This window comes from Xenopus laevis, chromosome 5S (assembly GCF_017654675.1).
Source record: "Xenopus laevis strain J_2021 chromosome 5S, Xenopus_laevis_v10.1, whole genome shotgun sequence".
NCBI lineage: Eukaryota > Metazoa > Chordata > Amphibia > Anura > Pipidae > Xenopus > Xenopus laevis.
The window spans coordinates 119,426,428-119,436,325 of NC_054380.1; positions in this window are offsets into that span (position 1 = coordinate 119,426,428).

Sequence of the window (9,898 nt, forward strand, 5' to 3'; positions counted from 1 at the left end):
GGTTCATTGCCAGTGAATACACTTGCAAAAGTGGCACGAAAATTAACCGATGAAAAATTTGCGTAGAAAAAAAATTTCCGCCGTTTCGTGAATTACGGCAAAGCGAAACAGGACAAATTTGCCCACCACTAGTCAGGAAAACTGACTTTTGGTTTGCTGAGCAATTCCCACCACCAGACAGTAAAATCTCATGTAGAAACTTCACTTGGAAATTTGATGCTGAACACTCAGGAAAACTGACTTTTGGGTTACTGAGCAATTCCTGTCAGTTACATCTCATGTAGAAACGTGGGACTGCTCAGTCTAAAGGCTTGTTTGGATGAGGTTTGGGATGGACACTTTGTAGCACATATTCTTGGAATAATGTCTGAAGAGCTGATACTACAGTTGCCACCAGTAAGGTTGTGAGCCAGACAACACAGTTTTCAGAAGGTCTGCCCAGGTCAAAACTGTCTACCCGGTTCTCCAAATTAAGAAAACTGGGCAGGATTCCCCTAGACTGAAGTCGCAATTGGGCAGTTTTCGATCACCAAGTTATAGCCCACCCCGCTGACATCTCATTCAATGTCAATCTCCTGTCCCATAACATCACCACCTACATCCCCTGCCCAGCTTTTCTGAAGCCAAGAGATGGAAACCATAGCTAATATACCAATGTTTTTTCCAATATCTGTAAACTTGTTATGAACTAAGAGAGACCCTGATTAAAGTTTTAGCATCCAAAGATGGCTTGGACCAAATATTTAACAACCACTATCTTAGATGTTCAGATTTCATATTTTAATATATTTTAAAATTTAGATGTTTCTTATTCACTGAGCGATTTTATATCTAACAACTAAATTAGACCTAGAATAACCCATGTTTTAGTGTAGCATTTAGATGAGCATTATAGATAAGTGGATTTTGTCAGAACTTTGTAAGAAGGAGCCATGGGAGTAAAATAAAATTCACTTTTCCATTCAAGCACGGAAGTGTCTTGTGAACTTTTTGGAACTAAAGAATATACAGGTATAGGATGTATTAAACAATTGGAGCCCGGAGAATAAAAACATTGGTGCCAGGGCCCCCCTTACAAGTTAAAAAAAATTGGGGCCCCAGAGAATATCTTTTAAAAAAACATTGGTGGCAGGGGCCTATAGAGTATTAAAATAATACGTTGATGACCAGGGGATTAAAAATAAAAACACACATTGTTGTTCAGTAGAACTGAACTTGTGGCTTCAGTTCTTCAACTTCACCTCCTTTCGTCATTTCGCTGCTTCAGAACTTCGATTGTTGGCTGCTTTTGTGACTTCTGGCCTTTTCGCCGCTTCAGGACTTCAGTATAGTCTGTTTTTGCAACTTCTGGTCTTTTCACCGCTTCAGGACTTAAATTTTGTCTACTTACGTGACTTGGGTCTTTTCACTGCTTCAGGCTTCAGACCTTCAATTTCGTCTGTTTCCATGTCTTTTTTGCCATTCCGTGACTTCGGCTTTTCAGCGGTTCGGGCGGCATGGCTTCAGTGCTGTCAAGGAGGACCCGGCTCTTTCAAAAAGTGCAGCACAGCCGGGCCCCCTTCATGCCCGGGCCCGGTACAGTTGTACCCCCTGTGCCCTCCTGATGGTGGCCCTGGCTCCAAGGCAGACGTTCTGAGCTCCTCTGTGTCAATAAGTGTATGTCTATGAAGGTATTCATTCATCCAGGTCATGGTATATCTAGTAGAAGTAAATCAATAGCAATTGGAGTAATCACTGAAAACGTTTCAATATTCATCTGAGCAGCTTCTTCAGTTCAACTGACTGGCCTAGGAAGTTCTCGGCATAAGCACACTAACAATGATCCAATCACAATGGTACCATGTAACAAGTAACACCTGTTTCTATGAGTTGACTGACACCCTGGTAATTCTATCATAGTAACCTCCCAAAAATCGCAACCTCTGTGAGTTTCAATTGTCACCTCTCTGAATATTTACACATTGCACCATTGTTATTGGGTTATTGGAAGAGTTTATATGTTGAGTACCTCCAGTACCAGTCCATAGTAACCTCCCAAAAATCGCAACCTCTGTTTCAATTGTCACCTCTCTGAATAGTTACACATTGCACCATTGTTATTGGATTATTGGAAGAGTTTATATGTTGAGTACCTCCAGTACCAGTCAGTTGATGTGAAGAAGCTTCTTGATGAGTAGTAGAAACACCTTCAATGATTTCTCAGCAAGCCCAGTTGTTCTAGATTTACTTCTATTAGTGCAATAAATTTAGAGCAGGAAGCAGAATGAGGGGTGAGTGCCACTATCCAGATGTGCAAGGAGCACACGTTGATGCAATTACCTTTAGAGTCAGGTTTTTTCTTCCACCTTGGTCATTCCCTTTTCATATTTGGTCACACACCTCAGCTCTGCTGCTTATAGCTTACAAACCATGATCATGGTGCAAGGGACTTATGGTGGTGGGGAAGGTGGTTTGCGCAGCTTTGAATAGAAGTCAGAGAGAAAGCTAGGTCATGAGCCAGGCAGGCTCTCTAAAAAACGTTATTACATCTATACAAAAGCAACGAGAATCCCTGCAACATATACATCTTTACTGAAGGCTTAGTGGCTCTTTAGTATGTTGCACATTGTGTTGCCATTTTTCTAATGAATTCTACAATTGTGATGTCCTCCCTTTCTCTAAAACCATTCTCCCTGTCCTGCGGTTTTTCATCTCCTCTCGCTGTTCCAGGACACCACAACCAGCTGCCTAATAGAGCACTTTCCTAACACAAAAGCTGCCCAAACTCTTCCCTGTGTTTCTAACTTATTTCACATTCTTCTGCATCGGGATTTAAGTGAAATCTGTTTGTTTGAGGGCAGAATTAGATGAGACCAACGTTTTTTTGTGACACAAAAACCATATTTTTTTCCCCAGAAGATTAAAAAATAAAATCGGTTAATAAGAAAAGCTGTCAGTGACAGAAAATAGTTGACATAATCCGTTTATCCTGCTAGCAATAAAGATATTGGTCCTTGGGAGTCTGTCTCTTCTCTCATGTTATTTTGCCCAAAACATTATCTTCACAGCATTCTGATGGATTAAGCAGTCACATGAGAGATGGGAACCCAATGACAGATGCAAAACAAAATCTATATATAATATTCTTTCATTTCTCCTCCCCCTCCTCTTGCTCTGTGTTTCTTTGTCTATTCTTCATTTCAGCTGCTGTTTATACCCATAATTCCAGTGGAGTCTGATGATGATATTGGTGCTCAGGCTAAGACCAGCACCAATATATATCTGCATAGGAACAGTCACACATCTGTATTTATATATGGAGATCACTGACTAGTCATAGTCTATTAAAATATGTATATGGGGGTGCAGAACATTAGGAATGCAATATGAGAATTTGTTTGTGTCTTGTGTTCATTATAATAGTGTGTCTGCAGTTCTGTTTGACTAGGTAACATGAGGAAAGGACTTGTAGTATATGTATTATTATTATGTATTTGTATAGCAGAGAAAATATGATCAATCCCTGCCATAGTGAAACTAAACTACGTTGATCCCCTGATGCCAGTGCAAGATCACTAAGGGGCACAAAAGTGTGCTCCTTGGTGCTTAAGTTAGAGGGCAAGATTGGGACCCCTATATTCCTCCCCCTGTCCTTTATGAATACAGTGCTGCCAAACACAGTCAGGACTGTATTCATGGGGAGAACAAAGATCTTCCTGCAGGTGAGAAAAAAAGTGAGATTGCACCCATTTCTTGCACCATGCACCAACCATCGACTTTTATAACATTTCCCCATAAGTTCCCTACCATGTCTACAAATACTTAGGCCATTGCCCAGGGCACTTGAGTTCAGGGCAATGACTGCTCTCTGTACGTTGTAAGGTATGAGGCTCTGCACTGTAAGGCAACCCTATACTTTGGCCTTTCATTGGCCTTTCATTGTGACCCCTAGATTGCTCAAGGGGTTGTTCAACACTGGTTTTAGCTGGTTCACTGGAAATAAAAATGTTTTAATTGTTTTTTATTTCCTTTTTGTCACCATTTCAAGTTTCATTTTTCACTTTCTTATGTCTTTCTAAAGCAGCTGGGGGGGGGGGTCACCGACTCTGTAAACTGCTCTAAATGATATATTAGTTGACCCATTTGTTATCTTTGTCCCTGCTGAGCTGCCAGACTCAAACACAAGAGTGAGAAACGTTAAACTTCAATTTTGGAAAAAACTGAAAAAATAAAACATTGAAAACAATTGAAAAAAGTCTGAGCTGGAAAAAGGTGTTTGAAAGGGGAACAGCCTCTTAATCTACATAATGTAGTGGACTCTAAAGGCTCTTACGTGGCACATCTTTGATTTGACAGGGCTTTGGAGTGAGGACAGTGCTGTGTTTGTGCTTCATCTACTCCTTGGGACACAAATCTTTTAAATTTTTTGCACTTTGCATGCTGCCCTGGGCTTTGTATATGTAGCTTAGTTTCTTTAATATCACCTCAAAAGCCCATAGAGTCAAAAGGACCGAATTGAATAAAACAGGGTCTAATTGAAAATTTGAATTTCGAATTATAATTTTAAATTTCCAAGTTTATTTTAGTGTAATCCGACTAGGGAATAGTCCAAATTCGATTAGAGTTTTTTAAAAAAAAAATCAAAGTTCGAATTTCAAAATGTATCATGTACTGTCTCTTTAAGAATTAGAATTAGAATTTTCCATCTAAAACCTAACGATTTTGTGTTTTAGCCTATGGGGAACGTCCTACAATTGATTTGGAATTGTTTGGTGGACTTTTGAAAATCAAATTTTTGCTTTTGGAGGGATTTTTTAATAAATCTCGATTGGCTGTTTTTTTCGAATTTCAAGTTTATGGGCGTTTTTAGAAACTCCCATAGACTCGAAATTCGATCCTTAATAAATCTGCCCCCAAGGGTGCTGTTTTGAACGCCTTAATGCTCTTGCATTGAGATGTCTGAAAATTACCCCCTTGTGTTTTTGAACTCAATAGTAGACAATTGATAGATTTGTATTAAATATAATAATTTGGGGGAGAGAGAACTACACGTATGCACAAAGTAATCATTGTCAATTTAAGTTGTCATTTGATTTTATAAAGGAGTTAGGAGTTAATGGCTTATCTCTGTCTCCATCTATTGGATGAAAGTAGGCAAAGAATACAAAAAATATATCAAGAGGCAGTTTTGGAGCTTGTTATATTGTACTTATGTAACTTATGTATTATGTACAATACTCTGTACATACTCTGGTTGCTTGGGGATAACTTCCCAATTAGCCATAGAAAAGATAGAAATCAAAATACTAGATAAATGGCTTAAAAGGAAAGACACATTTCTTTTTAAATAATAAAAGTGAATCCTCTGAGTCAATCTCTCTTTTAGTTTCCTGGGTCAGTGACTCTAACAACTGAAAGGATTTTTAGTTGCATTCTGAAAAGTGCCAGAAAACTACGGTTAATAAATAAAAACAAACAAAAAAAAAAATCAATATTGATGACTAACTGTAAACTTTTTTTACATGAACTCTGGACTTTCAGAAAAAAGTATAAGGGGCAGATTTATCAAGGATCAAATTTCAAATTTGAAAAACTTCGAAATTCGAATTCAAAAAGACCAACCAAAATTAAATCAAAGGGTTTTGATCGTATTCGAATTGTGCGAATCAAAGTAATAGCTCATTTGATCTAATCGATTCAAGGTTTTTCCAAAAAAAAAACTTAGATTTTTCCAAAAAAAACCTTCGATTTTTCCAAAAAAAACCTTCGATTTTTCCAAAAAAAACCCTTCGATTTTTCCAAAAAAAACCTTCGCTTTTTCCAAAAAAAACCCTTTGATTTTTCCATGATAAATTTCAAAATTCTAATTTTCTAATTTTTTTCAAATTCGAATCGAATTTGAACTATTCCTTAGTCGAAGTACACAAAAATTAGCTCGAAATTAGAATTTTTTTAAATACGAATTTTCACTTCGACCTTTGATAAATCTGCCCCTAAATGTCTATATTTTTAACATGATAGTCTGATTCTGTGCTCTTCGGGACTAGTTATCCACCTATTTAGGCTCACAAGTTCATGAAACTCCCCCTCACCTTGTTCCGTTATGGAGCTATGAACCTTATACTTCCACCACCTTGATGTAAAACCTGATAGAATAGTTTATCTGCATAGAAAGACAGCATATTTGTGTGCATGGAGTCTGGAGGGGAGATCCATAGTGCCAATGCAGGACTTGTCAGGGTGCGCGAGGTTGCTATGGTAACCCACTATTAAAAAAACCGAAATGACATCCGAACTATAGCAAACTGGTGGAACTCATGGGGGAGCGTACCGGAAGGTATCCCATGGCAACCAAGGACGATGCGCTTTTTAAGGACTAGTTATACACACTTCAAGCCGATTGGGTCGGTGAAACGCGTCAGACGGAAGTGACGTCACAGGCAAGCTGCGGGGAAGACACCACGAGGGAGAGAGACGCCGGCAAAACCTCCTCCTTTGAATTCAAACTGGTGACACCTGCTAAAGACTTACCTATATGTGACCAAAACTATGTAAACAAATGTGAGTTGAAAATTTTAAATGTTTTTAACTTTTTTAATGAAACAGAATTATACTTATGCACATTTTGTATCCTTACCTTGGAGCCTAACAGTGGCTGACGGAGGAGAGGAGGACACTGGGAATTATTACTACATGCGATATAATCATGTAGGCATTTCTACAATAATTTGATGAAGGATCCAGAAAACACCAAATTTAACTGCGCACATTCTGGGACAAAAATAAAAAGTCTCTTTATAGGGGAACGCACATTAGCAAAAAAAAATTCTAGATTTTTTTTGATTTTTTGTTTTTCCGGCACAGGGTGTTATAAGAATAATTGAAAATACTACACCATATTCTGTCTCTGTTTTTTGCTTTCTCCGTTTGCTTTCGGCGCTGTTTCACAAGAAAGTATTGATATATGTTTTTGCGACATTTTTGTATGCAGCTGAGAGACTGAAAAAGAACGGCAGGAGAGATACATTCTAAAGGGCTAACTAATCCTACGTTTGTTGTATATTTTTTCCATTATGGAGTGATGTCTTCTGGGACCTGAATTCCATCTGCTTTCCAGAGAATCTTTGCACCACCCACTATGGAAACCTGAGGAACTCCAGGTCCCAGAATTCATTACTTTACAATGGAATAATGTGAGGGAGTGATTTTACACTGTGAGCCTAAGGTGGAAATGGTTCCTTTCTGCCTGTGGAATCAGCTATATCTGTGACTGTAATTTTGGAAGTTCAGACAGTTTTTATGCATTTTTTGTGGGGGGCGGGTATATAAAAATATTGTTAAAGTGCCCTCTGTTAAGATACACTAATATAATTGTTTGTATTATTTTTAAGCTGAATTAATTCCCTTGTTTGAATAGATCCATTCATTAGAAAGTCCCTATCAAATTCATTTTCACGCCTATTATTAAAAATGATCTTGCAAAGGATTCTGGGTCGAGTAATTCACACAACCCATCCACACTATACATTTTCCATTTGTGTTTGTCTAAATTTATTATTAATTAGTCTGAGCCGGGTCGGTGAATTACTCCGGGCTTATATCCCGCCGGACATGTTTATATCATTTTTATAAATAAAGATGTAACCTCCTCTTCTTCGCTTTACTACAGCTCTCTGGAAAAAAGAAGAGGGGGGGGGAAGGCCTTTTAAAGCAATTTAAAATGAAGTTTAAAAGAAATAATAATTTTTACATCAATGAAAATCATTCTTTTATTTAAAAAAAAAAAGACAGCGTTTACAAGACATCCAGTTTAATCACCTTTATCTCTTTAGAATCACAAGTGGGAAGAGTGGAAATATAGAGAGATGTTCTCTTCCAGCAGGAATGTAAAGAGCATTTCATTTAATCATGTCTGCTCTGTAGTTATGGATTTTCATTATGATTATCAATGCTGTTGCTGCTGTGGAGGATATTAATACCCATAGTAATGATGCATGAAGCTTCAAGTGTAATTTCTGCACCCTACTTGTCTCCTATTAAATTGTTACCACTTCATCACTTGTGTAGAACGGCACATTTCAATTAATCTTTCCATATCAGCAGCCTTAAATTAATATAGATCATGATTCATTAGCTTATCTGCGCTGTAGTCTTGGAAGATCATTTATAAAGATCTAAAAACCACAGCTAAGTGATGTCCTACTCATTTGCTCCTTTCCTGTTCAGCAATGGCTTCATTAACTGTCTCTTTTTACTAGTAAACTATTGTTGGTGTATTAGGAGGGGGAAAAGAACCATAGGCCCAAATTCACAGCTGAAATCAAAGCTGGTACTAATCATTAAGGTTGTGACATTTTAAATGTTGTAGTAATATGTTATGTTGAATAAATATGGACAACAGGTGGACCCTAAAAAAACTTGCTTAGGTTATCTAATAGCATTGGAGATGTTTGTATGAATACCTATAGGCAGGGGTGATTCTATCCATTATGCCACCTGAGGCGGCCTTCTTTTGCCGCCCCCGCCCTCACCTTTACAGCGCCGGAGAGGGCAGGGGCGGTCAATGTCACTAAGGGCTCTTACTCATGAGCGTTTTTACCTGCACTCCCCTGCGTTCCGTTTTTCGGCGTTCAGCCGTAGGGGAGCGCAGGAATAGACGCAGTTCATTATTTCAAATGGGGCTGTACTCACACAGGCGCGTGTAGGCGCAGAACGCAGGAAAAATGCAGCATGTTGCGTCTCAACCTGCGTTCGGCGCCTACATGCGCCTGTGTGAGTACAGCCCCATTTGAAATAATGAAATGCGTCTATTCCTGCGCTCCCTGCGGCTGAACGCTGAAAAACGGAACGCAGGGGAGCGCAGGTAAAACGCTCATGAGTAAGAGCCCTTAGTGCAGAGATCGCAATTGTGCTCTCTGCACTAGAAGAGCCGAATTTCCGGGTTGAAAAATGGAAATCCGGCTCTTAGTTACCAGGAGCGGCATTTTTGCCACCCCTGGCAACTACGGGGGCGCTGCTGCATAAACAGTCAAGTAAAGTAGAAGCTTGTCCTGCAAATCCCTTAAAGGAGAAGCAAACCCAAAAGTTAAAAAAAAACCTACCCCCCTAACCCTACATAGACCCCCCTTCCTCCTCACCCCCAGCCTAAGGGGCATATTTATCAAGGGTCGAATTTCGAATTCTACAAAACTTCGAATTCAAAAAGACCAATTAAGTCGAATTTTTTTTGGTTGAATAGGTCAGTTTTCGATGGAATAGGAATATCACATTCGAACGAATTCGATTTGAAGTTTTTCACCAAAAAAACATCGATTTTTCCCAATTGACTCCAATTAGGTTCTAGGAGGTCCCCCATAGGCTAAAACAGCAATTCGACAGGTTTTAGATGGCGAATGGTCAAAGTTGAAGAGACAGTACATGATAAATTTCAATATTCAAATTTTTTTCAAATTCTATTCAAATTTGGACTATTCCCTAGTCAAAGCACACAAAAATTAGCCCGAAAATCGAATTACTTAACCCTCGTGTAGATTCTGTCCAGTGGAGTTCACGGCCGCCATCTTCTTCTCTTCTGTAAACTTTGGAATGAGACGGCGGAGTGGCGCATGCGCAGTTGGACCAATTTTCTGTCTCGCGACAACTGCGCATGCCCAGAAACTCACAAAAATTGCCGAAGCGCCGGTCTCATTACGAAAATTACTGAAGCGGCTGAAGATGGCGCCCGTGACCTCCGATGCCAGAATCTGCACCAAGGGGTAAGTAAAAAGTTAAGGGCATTTGCCCAGGGTAACACTTGGGGAAGGAGGGAGGGGGGTTTATGTAGGGTAGGGGTTTGCTTCTCCTTTAAAGTAAAACTATAGCAATAAAATGAACACTCAAGCAACAGATAGTTGACATCATATTAATTGGCATATTAAAG